Source organism: Carassius gibelio, chromosome B4 (assembly GCF_023724105.1).
Source record: "Carassius gibelio isolate Cgi1373 ecotype wild population from Czech Republic chromosome B4, carGib1.2-hapl.c, whole genome shotgun sequence".
Classification (NCBI taxonomy): Eukaryota; Metazoa; Chordata; class Actinopteri; order Cypriniformes; family Cyprinidae; genus Carassius; species Carassius gibelio.
Genome location: NC_068399.1, coordinates 17,871,569 through 17,889,841, shown reverse-complemented (window position 1 = coordinate 17,889,841; position 18,273 = coordinate 17,871,569). Strand labels below are relative to the sequence as shown.

Sequence of the window (18,273 nt, the reverse complement as noted above, 5' to 3'; positions counted from 1 at the left end):
GCATTGGGCATCTTCGGTTGCCATGTCCTCTAAGGTTACATCAGCTGTAGGTTCTGTGTCCTTATTTTGCACTTCATCCTGTATAGGCCAATTAATAGCACCAAAACATTTTCCACCTCTACAGCACCTGCTGCCGAGACTCATAATAGATTGATGGAAAGAATTTAGCAATGCTTCGATGTTGAAAGCAAAAACGTAGGCTTGTGTTAGTATGAGTCACGCGGTTTTTTGCTTTGCCACTAGACACCTCAGGCCAAGTTCAGAGCCATGTTAAACCCAATTTTGAACTGAAAGAATTTAAGTCCATTTTCCACTTCAACAGAGGTTTTCAATTCAGACAGCTCGAAGCTGAAAAATCTTTGGGCTCAATTTGCTGTTTTTGGAAGGAGTTTTAAAAAAGCTGCGGTCAATAACGTCTTGGAAGAGAAAGAACCAAAGGCCTCTTTATCTTCAGAACAGCCATGTCTGACAGCAGACAGTCTAATCCTGTGATCAACACAGACCAAGAGTTCAAATACAGAAACATCTACATACAATAATATACAGGTACACCTGAGAGCTCACACATGCTCCTCATTAATTGTGTGGAGTAGGGTTGTGCCGATAGACGACAGTATCGTGTATTGACGATAGTCAGAGATATCGCCTGTGGCTGATGCCTTTGACGATAGCAAGACAATTGTCATCATTATTATTATTAGGATCAGGCTAGTGATACTATCTAATTAATATTAGGGCTTATTTGTTGCATTATATTTCTTTTCCTGCGTTTTTACAGTCTTGCACGTTATAACCAATCACACACGTCTTGTAAACTTCTACACATGCATTCATTACTTGTTTTTGTGTCATTTCTAATGCCTTCTAAAGTTCAAGAATTTTTTATTGTTTTTTGTAGTAGTAGTATTGTTATTAACCTTGTGCTGGAACAAGACGTTCAGTTCAAAAATATGAAAATCTATTAGCAAATTAAATCCTAAACAAAAGACAGAAATAATAATCATTCATCATCAATCATTCAATAATCATTTCAATATTTATTGTGTGAAAATCATATCATTTTTGCACAAAACTTCTGTTGTGACATAACTCCCAAAAGCAAATTTTTGGTCCCTAATAGTTTAATATTTCAACAAACCTTTTATCCAAGTTAGTGAACTTGTTTACAGAGGAGACAAAGAAGAGCATGCTTAAGATGAAATACGAAAAAAGGAGGGGGAAAAAACAAGTTTAAGTTCACACAAAGTAAAGTAAATAAAAAAATACATCTACATTATTTAGATACATAAAATGCTATGAAAATGTTATTTCCACCACTTATTCTATTAATTTATCATGAAAAATCTGAAAAAAAAAAAGATCTGCATCTATATTTGCTGTTGGATGCTGATAGAAATTACTTTTGTTAAAAATATGTATCTTCTACGACACCACAGCCAGAAGTGTCCAAACACCCAGAAAACTTTTTCCTTTTTTTTATGCTGTAAAATGCAGGTCAGATTTTCAAAGGATGCTATAGAAACTTTTAAAGAATGGCCAGAGCTTAAATAGGAGTGTTTCTTTTTAGGACGGCTTAAGCCAGGAACACTGGCATATGTGATGGGTAGAGGAAACAGAACACTTCTAGACAATGAGCTGTTTTCGGTCTAGTGTGTGTGTGTGTGTGTGTGTCTATTAGAGTTCTGCTTGCACACCTGCCGCCCCACTGTCTGGCAGTCACCTCTACCCACACGACACATACATTCTCTCTCACACACACTGACAAAGGTAGACAGATGGGCTGATGAGAGAGAGCGGGAGAGAGGTAGAGGGTAGAAAGCAGATGTGTTTGCTGTTTCCTCTGGCCTTGGGCCTTGCACTGTGCACACACAGACTGTGGAACAAAACCAAACACGAATTTGTCCAGTTTATCACACCGACGTTTCATGTGAATGCTTCATAGCAGCTCCTGATGACAGAGCCCTGAACAAAAGCCAACGTGTTTATCTTAAAGCCAACAGTATGCCTCACACACGACTAGCAACCTACACTATGACTTTGAGCTTGGAGACAAATGCGTGTGTATATTAATTTGGTTTATATAATTACTTGAAACAATTATATTATATGTGTGTGTGTTGAATATTAAAAAGGTAAATATGTACATATTTATGTATTTACAAATATTTAATGGTTTAATTACTTGACAAAATTATATTTTGAACAATGTCTTTAATGTAAAAAAAAAACATTTTAATAAATAATATTGGTGGTGTATTTTGAACATAAAAATGCAATCTTCTATATTTGTTTGTTTTAAAACAAACAACAAATAAAACCTTTGCTTTTCAGCAAAGTAATTTAATTAAAATAATTTTATTTCAGACTTCTTTAATAATGTAAATTTTTACATACATTTTTATAAATAATATTTTTTATTTATTACTCGAATCACTTACTTGACTTCGACCACTGACACTCCCAATTGAGATTGTAGAAAGATTGTGAATGGTCCATTTGAGAGATAGGTGGCGGTAATGCACTAGTCTGCGATCTGCCGTAAAGCAAGAAGAAGAAGATGACCCCTCACATGCAGGCTGAAGAAGAATACGTGAACGCACTCAGGACAGTTCGGACATTGCCGTGAATCAGAGGTAAAAAACAATGTAAATACTTTTCATATTCTTGCACAGACCGATTGTTTCTTGTCTTTACACATCACTGTATCGTCACAGGCCGCAGGGTTTAATTTGAATTTGTTTGTGTTTTTTGACTCTCAAAGCTGTGATTCCCATTCACCTCCATTATAAGACTGACAGACTGCAACGGTTTGAGTTAAAAATCTCATTTTGTGTTCTACTGAAGATCAAAGTCTGCATCTTGGATGCCCTGGGGGTAAGCAGATAAACCACATTTTTGGTTTACTGAATTATTTACTTGACAAAATAGTACTTTATATTTGAACAAAATCGTTTTTTTTTTTTTTCCTAATGAATTTTACAGATAATATTGAAAATATCTATCTATCTATCGATCTATCTAGTTGAAATTTGTCCTTGGCTTTCTATACACATTAATGTATAAAATATAGCCTTTTTTATGATCTATACATAATATCTTTTGGATAATACAATAATGTGTGTAGGAACTGGATGAAAAGAATGATGTGGCTGATGTGTATTTCAGCTACCCTCTTTCATTTTCTCCCTGGATGCTGCCGCCACACTAATTTAGTTAGAGGATAATTACTCTGCCTTCACCTGCCTTTATCCTCTCTAACAGCATTCTGTAATCACCACACTACCATACGAGAGACTAAATTTGGCATTTGCACATTAAAATGCACAGCATAAATGCATTAGAAATGAATTTCAGGTAATCGCCATAACCTTGCCCCTGCCTCTCTGTTCCTTGTTGCTTTTTTAAGTTATTCATCAAAACTTGTGTTTATAATTTGTTTTATTTCTTGATGTAATTTTGCTTTTAGCATGACTGACCCCTCCTCCCCTGGGGTGGTGCGTCAACGGTGCTGAAATAAAACGAAACAAGGAACAGGTTTGGCAAATTGAAAAGACTTCACAAATTAAATTTCTCCCCCTGTTTAATGAGTAACATTTTAATTGCATAATGATCTCTGCACTGAAGCGGAGAGGATAAACGGGCTATTGTACGTGCCTGTGATGTCTAAATGCCACAGCACTGCTGCTTAGCTCCTCTCTGACACACGCATAATTAGTTTTCTGAGCCACAGTTGGATTGGGGGCACTTCTCTCAACATGGCAGTGCCATCTGTCGAGATGCCAGGCGTTCTATGCCTCTTTTCTGTGGCCCAGGCTTTGTGAAGGAGAAAGGAAGAGGCATGCTATTTTACACAGGTACGGTACACTGTGGTGTCCCAACATGCTATTGTTTTTACTGTGAGGACCATTAGATGTTAGATCAGCTATTACCTAACAAAATTATCCTGACCATAATGATTATATCCTTTTATCTAAGGTAATCTGTTGGTTATATATATATATATATATATATATATATATATATATATATATATATATATATATATATATATATATATATTTGTTTGCTTAAATGAAAACAAGAACAAATTAACTTTTACTGGTTTATTGAATTACTTGACAAAATAATATTTTGAACAATTTCATCTTTTTAGTTTCTTATTTAATAACCCTCTGGGGACGGATTGGGCGGTACCGCCCAAAATGGCATACTTTTACAAATGTGTAGTTATCTCACAAACTATTAATGCTAGAGAGATGCGGTTTTTTTTTGCCGTCTTCCTCAGATTCCGCTGAAAGTTTGTATATTAAACACTTCCCTTATTGCGCAATACCACTGCGTAAACAGGCCAATGAAAACGATTGTGCTAGGCAGATTCAACACACAACAGCCAATGGAAAAATTGCCGCTGGGAGGAGTCTTTTTCTAACCCAATCAGAGGAAGGTTATGTCTTCTAGCCATTCAGAGGACTCTGTAGCTCTGCTGTAGCCTTGTAAAAGCTGGCTGGACTAAAGTAAAAGACATGTAATCAATAAGCGTTCAGAGAATCAGCATCAGGGTGGAGAAATCAGAAAGCGATCGGAGTGTTACAGAGAGCGATCGGAGTATTAGCGAGCACAAAGAGCTAAATTCGAGCGATCGGAGAATCAGCATCACGTGGAGAAAGCAGAAAGCGATCGGAGTGTTAGCGAGCACAAAGAGATAAATTCGAGAGAGATACAGCATTATTACAGAATTGTTTTATCAAAATGGCAAGCAGTAAAAGATTTACGGCAGAACAAGCTCTGGAACAATTACTGGAAAGGCCTGGAGAGGCCTTGCTTTGCTCACTGGCATGCCTAGGACTGTTTTTAAAAAAAGTTAATTATTTAATTGTTCTTTACACATTTGATTAAACAATAACACATTTCTGTCAAGCAAAGAGTTTGAAAAAATATATTTTCTTTGTTCAAAAACTGTTCTATATTGTGTGTTTTTCTAATTTTCGTTTTTAAAATTCTCTAGTTTATTGTAAAATTTTTCACTCATACTTCCTTTATATAAACATATTGCATGCATGCTTATGGTAGCTTAGGGTCTTCTGATTCCATAGATACCAAACACATGGTGTTTCATCTCCATTACATATGATTTATAAGCCCAAATATAAAAATAGAGAAAACAGACCAAAAAGGGCTTAGTCCCAAAAATAAAAAAAAACGCCTAGGACTGTTTGTAAATAAAGTTAATTATTTATTTGTTCTTTACACATTTGATTGAACATTAACCCATTTCTGTCAAGCAAAGAGTTTGAAAAATATATTTTTGGGTCAAAAACTTTTAACTATTGTTGTGTGAGGTAGGATTTTCCGTAATAAATGACAAAAATCTCATTTTCGTCTTTGAAATTCTCTAGTTTATTGTACAATTCTTCACTCATACTTAATTTATAGACATATTGCATGCATGCTTATGGTAGCTTAGGGTCTTCTGAATCCATTGATACCAAATACATGGTGGTCCATCCTCATTGCATATGGTTTATAAGCCGAAATGTAAAAATAGAGAAAACGGACCAAAAAGGGCTTAGTCCCCTAAGGGTTAATAATGAATGTGAATTTTTCAAATACATTTACAATAAGTAATATTTTATAGCTAGTTTATAATATAAATACTGTATTCCTTTGGATTTTGGCCTGTGGTAAGTCATGACCATAATGAATATAATTATCCACTAATACTAACATTTTTTTTTTACTTTGTAATTTTATTAGTTTATTACTTAAATTGCTGACTAAATTTTTTTAAAATGTATACTGACACACACATATACATACATAAAATAACATGCATTTTTTGTAATATTTCTTTTCTTGGATATATGTGATATTCAAAATTATAATATAATGTAATATAATATAATATAAGATAATAATAATAATAAATTAATAGTCAAATAAAATACATGAATAAGAATGTAGAAAATTAAAGCAGAGATCTCTGAAAACAACACTAAAAGGCAACTGTGAAATAAGACCCAGCCATTTACTTCATCCAGTTTCTTGCAATAAAAGCTCATACATTTACAAAATTGCTCTGTGCAATCAAAGAGTTTGACTCATCTAAGAGACACAAATGGTGCCGTCATAACTTATTTGTGTGTAGCGTGACAAACATTTTAATCTTATGCCAGATTATGTGAAACATTACACTGACTATGATGTTTTAGTGTGTTACGTAACGCTCACTGTGAAATGCCAGAGTCACGGATAGCTGGTCTGCCAGTGTGGCTTGCAAAGATGATGAAATGTAATTAAACAGGGCAGGGTCTTGCGGCCGCCGAAAGGTCTCACATCATTTGGGTAGCTGGTGTGAAAAGCTTCATAGATGCCTTGTATTGTTATTTAGTATAAAAAAAGTTATTTCATTATATATTATAGAGTCAATATCCGGAATATATACACAACACTTTTACTGTTATAAATTGTAACATTTATACACTTTTTTTTCTCTTTTTTTTTTCTTTCTTTTTTTTTTTACAATTTTGGGGAAAAAAATAGTGTTTTCAATCACCAAAACAAGGAAAGTTTAATACAACTAAAAAAAGTTCACACATTAGAATGCAAAAAAAAAAGGGACATAGTTGTAAATTTTTACAATAATTCTACAAAAAGAAAAAATTCAGTGAAACAAGAATTTGTATACCAAAAAGTCTTGTCATGCATGCTTAGAACAATTCAATTACATTAAAAATACTATATTTAATGTATTAAAGGGCTAAAAACTAATTAAAATTGTCATTTTAAATCTTTATCATTAATTGCTATCCTTCAAACCACTATGCAGATATATTCTTCAAATCACAGGTTTTACCCATTTGTCAGCATCAAGTTAATCATTTAATATGCAAGACAATTTAAACCTTATTTTACATTTTTAAATAAGTACAGGTCAGATTCAGAATGTGTGTGTGTGTCAATCACTCTGCTTGACAAAAATAAGGACCAAGATACACAGACAAACTAGAACACGCATCGTATCCATGATCTACACATGAGTGGATGTGTATATAGACAGCCACACCATAAAAAAATAAATGCATTATACAGAACATACATTATAAACCAGGTGGTCACAGATGATATAAACTGTGGGCAGTTTTTATCGGACATGAGGACATTGGTTGGCCTGCCATTGGCTCACTTGGGGGTTCACAATAATAAAACATGGAGCCCAATAATAATATATAGAGCAGCTCCCAGATGTACAGGCTGTTTAGAAAGTAGAACGAGAGAGGAATGGCTATTACATTAAGACTATGAGGCTGACCGCAGTTTTCAACTATGTCCTAGCTACAAGTGCTGTATGAGATAAACTGTTGAGCTTCATCTATTAAGTGTATTTTATGATGGCTTTACTTTTCAGTATCCTAGCATTTACGCATGTCTGTAAGTGTCCGTATGCGCTAGTTCCAGTTCATAAGACCTACTTCTCCCTAACAATACAACCTTATTAACTTGAATTTATTAATCTACTTTGCATATGGTAATATGCAAGGTGATTAAAGAGTGAAAATGAAAGGCAAACTTTTTCTGGCTAATAAGTAAGACCTTTAGAATAAGTTTGCCCGGGCAGCAGTGAGCACATTTAAATGTCCACGAAGCAAGGGAGTGTGAGATTGTCAAAGCATTTCTGAATGCACTCAGTAGAGAGTGATTGCGGTGTTATTTCAGAGGCTTGCTCTCACAGCGCTCGTGTTTATACTTAATGACTGGCCACAACACCGGTTCACTGACTCATTCATCGCATACATGTAACAAAAGCAAGACTACGCAAGTCATACGTGGGTACTGGGGAAAAAAAAGAAAATAATTTTTGACAAAAAAGTAGACACACAGTGTGCAAAACTCCAAAAGAAAATCTATACTCCATTAAGGCAAGAGACTACAGGCAAAAACCTTTTTTATTCAAGAACTGGTCAATTTTGAGATTTTGACCTATTTGGTCTTCCATATCGTGTTGTTTCAGATTAGTGGAATATAAACATCCAAAATACACTTTTAAATTATTATTTTATTTAGACTATTTGAGTCTGTAGTTTATTATATATCTTTAAATGCAAAATACACTAAACTGAAGGTTTGTTATGTATGATTTGCCACGCTTTTTGCTTCTTTTTTTTTCTGGCTTTGACAGTATTTTTGGATTTATGGGTTTTTAAAAAGATTTAACAATTGGTCAAAGAAAAACCCATAATGATCAACCAGTAGTCTAAATGTTAGAGGCACGTGGTGGTTAGAATTAGTATTTCTTACTGATACTAGTACTGAATAAAGATATAAAATAGCATCAGCATCGATCACACCATAAACCTAAAAAGCTTTCAAGGAAGGAAGGCAGCTCACTGTTTTGAGACACAGCCAATCTGAGACCTCAAAATCAGGCCGAATGACACACACACAAGGGCATGCACGGGACGTGATGTTCTCACAAGCGTAAAAATGAGGAATCACATTTAATTTAAATCATTCAATATAAAATGTAGTCTCTTCACTGGCAACAAATGCTGTCATGCTTTTATCCAGGTGAACAACGCTGCATGATTTGAAAGCTAAATGCAACATTACTTGACCTTAAGCTTGACCTACTTATAATGCACTGCAAGAAAACCAGGTTAATGCGGTGTGTCTGACAAAAAGAATGAGGCTGAAAGAGCAGATACAGAGCAGTGTCTCAGTGAATGGCAGGCAATGTCACTCAGATATAAGGCTTATTAAAAACCGCACGACTGCTATATAATTAGATTAAGTAATTCCACTTCTTCAAAAAAGATTTATATAAGGAAGGTCAAAGGAGTGGAATAGGAAGGGACTGCCACTACAGTAAAATATTTATAGACGCAAAGATCTCTAATGTTAGAAGCTAGAATTGATCTGTGACACTTTTAGAGAAACATTATCTATAATTATCATGTTCATTCAAATAGCTCATGCTGGCCGTACTGACCACTTAATGACCACTGGCAGCTCATGATGTCACTGCTGATGTTATGTTCTGCAACCAATCAAGACCCTCCTACGCGAGCAATGGTGCGTGTTCAAAAGGCTTGAATAGAAGATAGTTCAGTCTCTCAAGGTCAAGCAAGCTGTGTGTATATAATCACTCAGGCAAGAACCAAAAGGCATTTGAGGACACATCCTGTTGCAATTTGTGTATTTGTGGAAACACGATGGATGATTTAAGTAAAACCTTAAGTTCACAAAGTGTTGCATTTGGACGCTTAAGCCACACCTTTAAGTCTAAGAAGTGTTAGTATATTACTTTTTTTTTATAACATTTATTTAAAAGATATATAGTATAAGCACATTAAACAAAACAGTTCACAAAGATAGAAGTTTGTTAAGAAAACTAATTGGACGATTATTGGTTGCCAAATGTTACTGGAATGTGTCTAAAATGATACAGTAAAAATATTTTGATCATTTAACTAGAGGTTCCTTTATCATATACAGTGAAAAAATGTTTGAGTAATTTTATTGTTTTTGCAAGTAAAAACTGACCATATAATTTACATTGAAAATGAGTCTCTACATTACACACAGTATAATTATATTATTGATAGAAAATAACAAAATTGCATAAATCATTTGTTTACAGTATAATATAATATAATACATTTACACAGTCTTTAATAATAATAACATTAAATCTGTGGAATTAATTTCTGGTTGCCAAATGTTAGTGGAGCATGTCTGTTTAACACGACATATGATAACATTTGATTTTTATATTTCTAATCAGTAATACATTAGGGTGTCTTATGTTAAATTTGATTTTATATGGCTAATGCTTATCGGATGTTTATGGGTCACATTTGTTGGCGTTTTGTCTTTTAGTGTATTCCAGTAATACCGGAAATGTTCACTGTAATTGTTTTGCAGTGAATTTCTGGTAACCGCAGCTGCCATATTTGTTTACTTTTTAACTGTAACTTAAACCGGATATTTACAGTGGGTTCATATGAAGATACACAAGGTTATTCTCTTAGGATACCTGTGTGAACTTGAGAAGCTGATATTGCCTCCTAAAAATAATGCAGTTTTAACCTGTCATGATAATATTGATAAGGCTTGTTAACCACACTGTATGCATTCTAGGTCAGACAATGTGTTTGTTTCTCTCTCTCTCAAGAATGAAAAAAAAAAACCATTGGGAGACACCATTGGGAGACAGAAAAAAATTTTGCTCCTGTAGTGTGACCATCTGTGGGCACAGCAGCGTGGATTGTGCCTCTGACTCCAAACACACACTTAGTGAGGCGGAGTGGACGGTGTGTTTCACTCTCACAGGGACATCTCACACACCAGGGAGTCCAGGTGGACTCATCAGTCTCCCACTGCTACATAGGACAGACATGTAGAGGGGGAGTGGGGAGGAACAAGGTCGAAAGTGATGGAGATGAATAAAAGGGAGAGAAAAGGGAAAGGGAAAGTGTGTTTGATGCTTTCAGACAAAAATCAGGTTACAGCATCAAATGTACTAAAGCCCTGCACACAGAGGACAAATGGTACACCTAAAGATGTCCAAAACATTCACTCCACATGCAACTTTAAAGGGATATTTAATTAAAAAAAAAGGAGAATAGTGTTATCAATTTTTCATCTTGCTGATTTAAACCTTTTCTCTCTTCCGTGGAACATAAAAGATGAATCTAACAAATATCCTGGCTGTTTTTCCCCAATTAATAAAAGTGAATAGGTAATGGAGTTGTCAAGATCCAAAATGACAAAAACTGCCATAGAAGTTTCATTAAAGTGACTTCTAAAAACTATATGATAATCTTATGTGAGGGATAAACTAAAACTGCTGTCATTTTTCATAAATAGTATAATGCTAACAAATGATTTGACAGCTACAGTGAGGAAGGTTTTCAGTACAAAAGGACTGATGTTTCAATCTTTTCTTTACAAAAATCTATAAAATTACTTAAATCAGAAAATGTTGCATAAGTCATGTGGACTCCTTTTTGCATGCTTTTATAGGGATTTTATTATCATTTTGGAGCTTGAACGCTCAAGTCCCCATTCACTTTCATTATATGGAAAATGTTCCTGAAGTTTTCCTTTTGTGTTGCACAGAAGACGGAAACTTATACAGGTTTATAATGACATTAATTTTAATACACAAGTCATTTGGATTTTTTTTAAAAATATTTTTATGGAGCTTTTATAGTCATTTTGCAGCTTGATCGCTCCAGTTGCTATTCACTTCCATTATATAGAAAAGGTTCTTCAGATGTTTTTCGTTTGTGTCCCACAGAAGAAATGAAGTCATGCAAGTTTGGGATGACATGAGGGCGAGTAAATTACAATTTAAACTTTTAGGTAAAAATATAAAAAATATTGACATAGTACTGCATTCATTATCCTGGCATTTTTGTCAACGGGTAAACACAAGCGACTATACGAAAACGCTTCCCAGAATGCTGTGTCGGCACTGATGTTATCAGAGTGCAATGCCAATTCCAACTCCTTATTTCTGACTTGCCCCTAAAACTGCTGTAATTTCGCTCTTATCCAACAACATCTCGCTCCCATTCCCTGGAAAGGATTATTGCTGAAACTGGACCCTGATTCTTTTGGAAGCCACAGAATAGTACTTTCAGGTTGCATTGGCTCAAACTGAATAAACCATACACTGTAAAGTCATTACGACTTAACAGCTCTATAGATAGTAAGCTAGTGGATGTCTGCCTTTTATCCTTAAGCACAGAGTTGTACCTTGATGACTGGTTTACAGCTTTTCAACACATTTGCAATGGGAGGAAACTGGAGATAAATGCAGAAAGGCATGTGAGAGGGATCTACAGATCTCTGCGTGTGCTTAAGTTGAGCGTAGTTGTGATGTTTGCTCTCTAGGCATCTCTAAAGTTGGACGAGCATTACATCATCTTTCCACTACCAGATGATATTTCTGCCACCGTTTTCATTGTTACTAAATCTAGAGTTCACTGTAACACTGTACATCCCACCTTTTAAAAACAACTGTTAATTTATTTCCATGGCCGTTAATTATTAAAAAATAATTTATGTTATTAAAAATTTAATAACATAATATATGTACATATTGTTTAAATGAAGTTAATCACACATCTATGGTGGATTATTTCCACTATGGGATAAAAATAAAGGTAATTTGAGTTTCCCTCTCTCTCTCTCTCTCTCTCTCTCTCTCTCTCTCTCTCTCTCTCTCTCTCTCTCTCTCTATATATATATATATATAGTATTTTTTTATTTATTTTTTTTTTTTTTGCAGTGGAAATTAAGGTAATTGTGACTTTTAGACACTTGCAACTGCAAGTTAAAACACTGCAAAAAAAGTTTCAGTTTAAATCACGCAATTCTGCTTTCTTCTCAGAATTGTGTGGAAAAAAGTCTATTATATTAAAAAAGTTCCTTTTATATATTACAAAAGTTCCATTACTACATGAAAGCAAACTTCCACACATATCATTACCTGATGTAAAATCTTCCCAAATAAAGATTCAAAAGACACTGCATGAAAGAAGAATAACAGATCCTTAAAATAGGCCTTGCAAAGGCTTTTATAAATTACTGAAATAATTAATTTGATGTCTATGAATTAGCTATGAATCAATAAAATAGGATGCATTATTTAAAAAAAAAAAACATATTTGGTGAGAAATGTCACCAAATGAAGATATAAAGACATTAGAGATAAAATCATTAAACAGACTACATACTACAAGTGGTTTTAGAATTCAATTATTTCCATGTCATTGAGCACTCAGCACAATTGAACTAAATTAATGAGTTAAATTGACAGCCATGAATAATTCATAAAAGAATTGAGTGTGTGATGAACCACGGACATGTGCAAGCACACACACACACACACACACACACACTCACACCACTACTCTCTTCTTTCTGTGGCTCTCAGCTGCCAGACTGAGAAACCCTAAACTGAAAGTTGCTCCCTCTAACTGCTTCCCTCTTCTTCCAAATGTCATATGTGAGACATTCTGCTCTCAGGGACAAAGACAGGCATTCATTTTCCAAGTGGGACTTAGCAACATCCAAACTTAGCTCTGACTCGCATAGAAAGGGGGCATGAGGGGGTTCTACCATGCAATGACAGCGCAGAAGGGAGATCCCCCCAGCCTTTGTGCTAACAGTAAAAACAGGTGTACAATGAATGTATGAAAATATCTCTCTTTTTTTGCCTCTGTGCTCCTTGGAGGTTGGAATATTGCACCGTGTTCATGCCACCCAGAAGACTGGAATTTCAGGCACCACATCATCACGGATTGCACCCAAACAGCTACTTTATCATGAATGAATGATGATTAACTCATTTTCTTTCTGTCATTATTTACAGAAAAACGTGGCTTTCTTGTGTGGAACACAAAATAATAAGAAAATAAATATCAGTATTGTATTTGTGGCGAGTGGGGCGGGGCCGAGAGGCGTGGGAACGAGGCCAGGTGTAGTGATTGGAGATGAGCTGCACCTGCGCCCCACCGCCGGTATCGAGTCCCACGTAGGAGATGGAAGGATATAAAACTGGAGCGACTATAGTGAAGGACGAGAGAGGACCAGGCCTGGGCCATTATTTTATGTTTTGCTTTTTATTTATGCTGTTTTGTGTTTATTTTGAATATTAAAATGATGTTTGATTGTGCGCTGGTTCCCGTCTCCTCCTTCCCGATGATTATGGAGCTTTTAATATTATTAAAGTATTATTTTAATTTTAAGTTATAGAGTCAAATTTATTTTATCAAATGCCACTTTATCCATCGAAGAGCTTAATTTGTATTTAATGTTTTTTGGGGTTTTTGAATGCAATCATTTGTATCAATAAGGGCTTAATTTTACTTTAAAATGGCTTAATTATTTTTCCTCCCATAAATTATACTTTTACAACAAACAATAATAATAATTGTATTATAAATGGGCGTTCTGGCGCAATATGGCTGCCGTCGCATCATCCAGGTGGATGCTGCACACTGGTGGTGGATGAGGAGATACCCCCGTCTATGTAAAGCGCTTTGAGTGCCTAGAAAAGCGCTATATAAATGTAAGGAATTATTATTATTATTAAATATTCACTTGTATTTTTGTTTTTAATTCTTATTTTTGTATAAAAAATAATTTAAAAACAAGCAATAATTGTGTTATTATTAAAACTATAATACAAATAATAATAATTTACAAATGAAGTCCATTAAATGATTAGTGTTTAGATTTAGAAATTATTTTTATTAGGTGAAAAATCATATAAAAAAACTGATACAAATGAACCCATTTTAAAGAATTTGAGGTACTACATACCCCCACAACAAAAAAAATAAATAAAATGCTGACGGATATGAGTTACTACACTTACAGTGAAGTCTATGTGGCAACAATTAAACATTAAAATATTTCTATTCTATTTCTATTCTAAATAATGTTTCACCAAATCTGCAAAGCAACATATAGAAATAAGTCTTAGACACACTGTGAGCAATGCTCAACAATAAACATTATAGAAAAACAATATATTAGTTGTACCTGGAAAGGGACATGGTTTAGGTTTCACACACAGCAAATTATAAAGCTGTAGCTGACTTTTAGTTACACAGTGACATGTCATTAGAGCAATCATGTATTTAACTTAGAATATCTCTTTAATGAATGCGCTTTCAGCTTGTTAAACAATCCTAATGTAGTAAAATGGCTCTGAACTCAGTTTTTACAGTGAAAAACAGGGAAAGAAGAAACAAGATTTGGCTCTACATCTACAGTTCTTTGAAGATACAACTCATTAGAGCCCAGTGTTTACATTCATATATTACATGTACCTAGTAGACTTCAGCTAAATGAATGTGTGTTTGGACCACAACATAGCCGCTCTGATGTTATCGGTCCAGCTCTCTAATGACTGAGCCTAATGATGGGTGGCAGACGGAAAACTTTTCTTCTCCTTTTTGCTATCATCCGGATACCCATGTTTCATATATACAGAGATAGCAGAAGTGTGTGGCTTTATGAAGATATATATATGGACAGTAAAATGATAAATGTGTGTTGACAGGAACCTGATTACGGAACACGGGTTGGAAAAGGAAAAAAAAAAACAACAACATTCATCCATGTGTACTTGCAATATGAGGACACAGAACAGATCCAATGATAGGTTTGCCCTGTATAACATGACCTGACATTTCCATCATGTTAAGTGCAATAACTTTGTTACTGGAGCTGGCGAGTGAGATGGGAATGATGAAATCGCCTCACTATTTAAATGCAGGCTACCCTGTTGCATAGGGAATCATCTTCTGAAATAATATCCACAGACCTGAGTGCATCAATCAAGTAGGTTTCAGACCGTTTTGTGGCTTGTGAGTACATGATGACACTGACTAAATGAGGAGTTCAAGGGAACAACGGAGGCACACGGGGCAGTTGCAGATTCGTGAACCCTGCTGAGTGAAGGCAATGATACTCTGCTCTACTAAGAGTCATGTGATTAACCCAGAGCTGTGACTCTGTACAGAACAGAGGTGACACGGGAAGTAGGTCTAATTTGATGTCATTAACTAAAGGGCACACAGACCAGCGGAAGAAGAGCAGGCCAGGTACATCAATCAGTGAAAACATGACAGTTCAAGTCAAAATCTAATCAAAACATTTATATTTAAAAAAATTATATATAATTATTAGTTTTTCAATGCATTTGATTAAGTTTATTATGTTTTATTAAATCCCTAGCAAACCCAAATAATGCCCATTTCTTATAACTAATTCATTTTACAATCAAATTGCTGATGGATATAATAAAGTCACATAATGGAAGTTAAACAGGTTGCAAGCAATTCAGCAACTTTACTACACATGCCGAGTAAGGGACACTAAATTTACTTTATATTCAAATCCTAGCAGTACAGAGCCCATCTACGTGCACTTGCATGCATTGTGCTCAATAACACACATTCATATTAAACAATCCCTCACTTAAATATGACCATCAATGTGTCCAGTGCCTGGGGTGCAAGACTGCACCAATACGGCAGTGTCTCAGGTGGTGAAATGAAGGAGACATCATGCGTCTATTTACACATTAGTCAGACAAGGAGGCCCCATTCAGATGCCCGTTTCTCTACTAATAAGGCTTAGTAGGGGACATGAGCTTATAGAAGTGCACACAATCAAATGGTAAAGGCCTAAGATGATAGGACATCATTTATTTAGACAAATAAAAGTGAGATTGAGGAGTGTGCAATATGAAAAAGTTTGTTCGTGGATGATAAAAAATACCGTTGTTCCATACTTTTTCATATTTTGTTACCTTAAATTTAAAAAGCTTTGTCTTTATTATAGGGATATTAGTTTGGCTGTAATGCTCAAACAGCTTGCAAAATAGAAAAACCAACATGACAAAGAATCATGATTAAATCATATTTATAAAAAAGAAAATTAATGACATTTTTGCCATATCACCCACCCGAACAAACCAATGTGTTTTCTAAACACATTAAATTCTAAAGTGGCAGTAAAAGCAATTACAATGGAGGAATTGTATTTGAAATAAATTGTGTGCTTTTGAATTGTATGTTCATTAAACAATCCTGAATGCATAATGACTTCCACAGAAATAATAAATAGCAAGAACGTTTTAACATTAATAATAATAAAAAGCATTATTAATAATTGAGTACCAATGATAAATGATAATAAATAAGCACCAAATCAGCATATTAGAATGATTTCTGAAGGATCATGTGACACTGAAGACTGGAGTGATGATGCTGAAAATTCAGCTTTGCCATCACTGGAATAAATTACATTTTAAAATATATTACAATAGATATTTGTCCTTTCAAACTGTAATAAAATGACAAAAAAAAAATCTGTATTTAAATCAAATAAATGCAGTTTTGGCAATCATAAGAGCTTTTAAAAAAAAAAGCGTAATTATTAAAGGTATTGACTGGTAATGCAGCTCTATTTGTATTCTACTGCTTTTGCTAACAAAACATTCAGTGCAAAAAGTCTTAGATCTGTCATTTGTCCTTTTAGAGGTGAGCATGAGGACAGGAAGGCAGACTAGTGACTTTAAGGAAAACATGAGTCATGCTTGCAACATGATTTAATGCCACTAGGAAACTAAACTTGTCCTTGGAAGTATAAATGTTAGCGTAGGATCTTATACTGAGTAATGTAAACAACTCAAATGAACCATTGTTTAAAAGCATGTCTAACAGTATGTTCATTTGTGAGTGTATTACTTTGCGTGTTTGTCCATGCAAGGGCCTTTGGGTTTACATGCATATTACTGAGTGTGCTTGAGAGTGTGACTCTATGTAACTAGAGCCACTGGTGTATTAAAGAAATTGTTGAAGCCAACCTGTACTGAGCCAGAACAGACATTAAATATTCACAACACCACACACACACACACACACACAGCTAAAACATGCCAAGGCAGATGGTGTGACATTCGAAGTGCACAATCTAGCAGCCTATCAATAGGATACAGAGAACATTTTGTCAAGGGTGCAAGATGGGTAATAAACACTTTGCTCCCAGAGAGGGACTGGGGGACAGCGCCACCTTGTGGTGCTTTACCACACCATATGTTTGGGCATGTGCTTATTGATTGTTGACCTCTGATACACACGGACAGATGGACGCAGCGCCAGTCCAAAACAGAGCCTGGGGAGACGAGATAGGTTTGTACCTTGGCTTCAAAGACATCAAATGGATTTATATCATACAAGAAGACTGAGAATTTAAACTCTACTCGTCTACTCAATCCACTGGTGTCTGCATCCAGCCAGGATCAGACAAAGAGACGAGTATTGATTTTACCTTCAGTTAACAAATGGTTTTCCCAAGCTGACTAAATATAAGGTCTAGCGTGAAAAAGTAGGGGCGTTCTTGGGTGCAAAGCAGAAAATTGAGGGGCCTGGGTAGCAAAAACACACACAAAATTGCCCGCTGTCATACACGGTTTGCCTCAGAGTGGCTTTCATTCATTTAATACATTGTTCACTCACTCATCTTCCAGTCTGAATTGGCCACGCTCTACAAACTCGGCAGAACAGAGCTCAGAGCAGACAAGCGTTACTCTCATTTGCAGGTACTTCTGAACACACACACACGCACACACACACACACACACCTGAAAAAAAATGGGGGAAATAAATGAATTTAAAAATAAGTAATTTTATCATTCAATGAGTTTTTTAGTCAATGAATTAACTTGTGCATTAAAATACAAAATGT

General features: G+C 35.0%; 1 long non-coding RNA gene across 7 annotated transcripts in view; it reads right to left on the bottom strand.

Moving 5' to 3' along the window:
• Nucleotides 1-18,273, bottom strand: part of LOC127956896 (uncharacterized) — a 75,232-nt gene that overhangs the window by 39,922 nt on the left and 17,037 nt on the right. Inside the window, exon 5 of one of the 7 annotated variants that reach the window (XR_008153659.1) lies at nucleotides 6,707-10,379. The exons of the other annotated variants lie outside the window; for them this stretch is intronic. This is a non-coding gene — a long non-coding RNA (uncharacterized LOC127956896). Of the gene's footprint in view, nucleotides 1-6,706; nucleotides 10,380-18,273 lie in introns of those variants that run through there. 7 annotated transcript variants of the gene reach the window in all.